At 71.0% G+C, this 4223-nt stretch overlaps 1 long non-coding RNA gene across 1 annotated transcript; it reads right to left on the reverse strand.

The window, feature by feature from the left end:
• Positions 1-210: 210 nt before the first annotated feature.
• Positions 211-3359, reverse strand: LOC136996387 (uncharacterized). The gene is made up of 3 exons (XR_010887558.1): positions 3195-3359; positions 1330-1404; positions 211-304 (listed from the first exon to the last, which is right to left on the reverse strand). It is a non-coding gene; the product is annotated as an uncharacterized lncRNA (long non-coding RNA).
• Positions 3360-4223: the final 864 nt, after the last annotated feature.

Below are 4223 nucleotides of genomic sequence, written 5' to 3' on the forward strand. Positions count from 1 at the left end.
GCCCACTCCCCCCCCGCGGCGCCGGCCCCGCCCACCTCTTGCGGGGGGCGTGGCGCGCGGGGGGGCGGGGCCGGCCGAGGGCGGGGTCGCTGCCCCAGCGCGGCAGCGCCGGCGGGGGCGGGGCCGGGGGGCGGCGCCCGTGGAAGCTGCGGGCCCGGGGCCGCGGGGGCGGGGCCGGGCGCCGGGGGGCGGGGCCGGCGCGCGGGCCGCGGCCCCGCCCCCGCGGCGCCTCGGCCCCGCCCAGCTGGAAGTCGCCGTCCATGGGGATGTAGGGGGCCAACATGGCCAGGTCCAGCGGCCCCGCCTGCGCGACACCGCCCCGCTGCAGCGCCCCACTGCGACCCACTGCGCCCCACGGCACCCCACTGTGCCCCACTGCGTCCCCACTGCGTCCCCACTGCGTCCCACAGTGCCCCACGGTGCCCCACTGCACCCCACTGCGTCCCCACTGCACCCTGCTGTGCCCCACTGCGTCCTCACTGCGTCACACTGTGTCCCCGCTGCGCCCCGCTGCGCCCCACTGCGTCCCCACTGCATCTCCACTGTGCCCCACTGTGCCCCGCTGCGCCCCACTGCATCCCACTGCGACCCACTGTGTCCCCACTGTGCCCCACTGTGTCCCCACTGCATCCCCACTGTGTCCCACTGTGCCCCACTGAATCCCCACTGCGTCCCCACTGCGTCCCCACTGCACCCCACTGTGTCCCCACTGTGCCCCACTGTGCCCCACTGTGCCCCCACTGCGCCCCACTGTGTCCCCACTGCACCCCACTGCATCTCCACTGTGCCCCACTGTGTCCCCACTGCATCCCACCGTGCCCCACTGCGCCCCACTGCGCCCCACTGCAACCCACTGTGCCCCCACTGTGCCCTGCTGTGCCCCACTGTGTCCCCACGGTGCCCCACTGCGTCCCCACTGCACCCCACTGCGCCCCCACTGCGCCCCCACTGCGTTCCACTGCAACCCCACTTTGTCCCCACTGTGTCCCCACTGCGTCCCCACTGCGTCACACTGTGTCCCCACTGCACCCCACTGCGTCCCCATTGCATCCCACTGCAACCCACTGCATCCGCACTGTGCCCCACTGCGTCCCACTGCACCCTGCTGTGCCCCACTGCATCCCCACTGTGTCCCCGCTGTGTCTCCACTGCACCCCACTGCATCCCGCTGTGCCCCACTGTGCCCTGCTGTGCCCCACCGTGTCCCACTGCATCCCGCTGTGCCCCACTGCGTCCCCACTGTGTCCCCACTGCGACCCCACTGTGCCCCACTGTGTCCCCACTGCGCCCCACTGCCCCCCCTGCCCCCGTCCCCCCCCCGGCACCCACCTGCAGGGTGGTGCCCTGCCCCGGGCTGGCGGCGAAGAGCTTCTGCACCTCGAAGAGCAGCTCGTCCCCGGGGGGCTGGGGGGGCCGTCAGGCACCGACCCCCCACCCTGACCCCCACCCCGACCCCCACCCGCAGCCCCCCAAAGGACCCGCCCCCCCCCACACACACACCGGCCCCCTAAGGAGCCCCAAAGCCCCCCCAGGGAGCCCAGAGTGCCCCCCAGGGCCCCCCAGACCCCCCCAAGTCCTCCAAGGACCCCTGAAGACCCCCCCAGGGATCCCCCAAGTCCTCCAAGGACCCCTGAAGACCCCCCCAGGGACCCCCCAAGTCCTCCAAGGACCCCTCAAGACCCCCCAAGGCCCCCCCAAGTCCTCCAAGGACCCCTGAAGACCCCCCCAGGGACCCCCCAAGTCCTCCAAGGACCCCTCAAGACCCCCCAAGGCCCCCCCAAGTCCTCCAGGGAGCAGCCAAGGTCCCCCAGGACCCCCAGGGACCCCCCAAGTCCTCCAGGGAGCATCCAGGGCACCCCAGGGACCCCCCCAAGTCCTCTAAGGACCCCTGAAGACACCCCAGGGACCCCCCAAGTCCTCCAGGGACCCCTGAAGACCCCCCAGTGACCCCCCAAGTCCTCCAGGGAACATCCAGAGCCTCCCAGAGCCCCCCCAAGTCCCCCAGGGAGCATCCAGGGCCCTCAGGGACCCCCCAAGTCCTCCAAAGACCCCTGAAGACCCCCCCAGGGACCCCCCCAAGTCCTCCAGGGACCACCAGGACCCCCAGGGACCTCCCCAAGTCCTCCAAGGACCCCTGAAGACACCCCAGACCCCCCCAAGTCCTCCAAGGACCCCTGAAGACCCCCCAGGGACCCACCAAGTCCTCCAGGGAGCATCCAGGGCCCCCCAGAACCCCCCCAAGTCCTCCAGGGCCCCCCCAAGTCCCCCAGGGAGCATCCAGGGCCCTCAGGGACCCCCCAAGTCCTCCAAAGACCCTGAAGACCCCCCAGGGACCCCCCAAATCCTCCAGGACCCCCCAGGACCCACCCAAGTCCTCCAGGGAGCATCCAGGGTCCCCCAGAGCCCCCCCAAGGACCCCCAGAGACCCCCCAAGTCCTCCAAGGACCCCTGAAGACCCCCCAGGGACCCCCCCAAGTCCTCCAGGGAGCATCCAGGGCCCCCCCAAGTCCTCCAAGGACCCCTGAAGACCCCCCAGGACCCCCCAAGGACCCCCAAGGATCCTCCAAGTCCTCCAGGGAGCATCCAGGGTCCCCCAGGGCCCCCCCCAAGTCCTCCAAGGACCCCTGAAGACCCCCCCAGAGCCCCCCCAAGTCCTCCAGGGCTCCCCAGGGACCCCCAGGGACCTCCCAAGTCCTCCAAGGACCCCTGGAGACCCCCCAGGGACCCCCCCAGGGACCCCCCAGGCCCCCCCAAGTCCTCCAGGGAGCATCCAGGGACCCCCCAAGTCCTCCAAGGACCCCTGAAGACACCCCCAAGTCCTCCAGGAACCCCCCAGGGACCCCCAGGGACTCCCCCAAGTCCTCCAAGGACCCCTGAAGACCCCCCCCAGGGACCCCCCAAGTCCTCCAGGGAGCACCAGGACCCCCCCAAGTCCTCCAAAGGCCCCTGAAGACCCCTCCCAGGACCCCCCAAGTCCTCCAAGGAGCATCCAGGGCCCTCCAGGGCCCCCCAGGGCCCCCCCAAGTCCTCCAAGGACCCCTGGAGACCCCCCAGGGACCCCCCAGGCCCCCTCAAGTCCCCCAGAGAGCATCCAAGGACCCCCCCCAAGTCCCCCAGGGACCCCCAGGGACCCCCCAAATCCTCCAGGGACCCCCAGGGACCCCCCCAACCCCGCGCCCCAGGCAGGGGCTCACCGGCGAGGGGCTGCGGGGCCGGCGGCGGGGGGCGGCCGGGGGGGGCTCGAAGATGGGCGCCAGCAGGCGGGCCAGGTCGGGGGTGCAGAAGCGGCGGGGGTCCCGCTGCAGCGCCGCCTCGGGCACGTGGGCCGGGCGCACGAACGCCAGCACCCGGGGGGCCCGCAGCTCTGCGCCCCCCCCCCCACCCCGGGGTGTCAGCGTCCCGGCGACCCCCCCCCCAAATCCACAGGCCCCCCCCCCAAAATACCCCGGGACCCCCCAAAACACCCTGGAGCCCCCCAAATCCACAGGCCCCCCCAAAATACCCAGAACCCCCCCAAATACCCTGGAGCCCCCCAAATCCACAGGACCCCCCCAAAATACCCCAGAACCCCCCCAAATACCCCGGAGCCCCCCAAATCCACAGGACCCCCCCAAAATACCCCGGGACCCCCCAAAACACCCTGGAGCCCCCCAAATCCACAGGACCCCCCCAAATACCCGGAACTCCCCCAAATACCCCAGAGCCCCCCAAATCCACAGGACCCCCCCAAAATACCCAGAACCCCCCCAAAGACCCTGGAGCCCCCCAAATCCACAGGCCCCCCCCAAAATACCCTGGACCCCCCCAAAGACCCCGGAGCCCCCCAAATACCCCGTGACCCCCCCCAAAACCCACAGAACCCCCCAAAATCTCCAGAACCCCCCAAAATACCCCGGAACTCCCCAAAATACCCTGGAACCCCCAAATCCACAGGACCCCCCCAAAACACCCAGAACCCCCCCAAATACCCCGGAGCCCCCCAAATCCACAGGACCCCCCCAAAACACCCAGAACCCCCCCAAATACCCCGGAGCCCCCCAAATCCACAGGCCCCCCCCAAAATACCCTGGACCCCCCCAAATCCACAGGACCCCCCCAAAACACCCAGAACCCCCCCAAATACCCCGGAGCCCCCCAAATCCACAGGACCCCCCCAAATACCCAGAACCCCCCCAAATCCCCTGGAGCCCCCCAAATCCACAGGACCCCCCCAAAATACCCGG

Source organism: Apteryx mantelli, unplaced genomic scaffold (assembly GCF_036417845.1).
Source record: "Apteryx mantelli isolate bAptMan1 unplaced genomic scaffold, bAptMan1.hap1 HAP1_SCAFFOLD_34, whole genome shotgun sequence".
NCBI lineage: Eukaryota > Metazoa > Chordata > Aves > Apterygiformes > Apterygidae > Apteryx > Apteryx mantelli.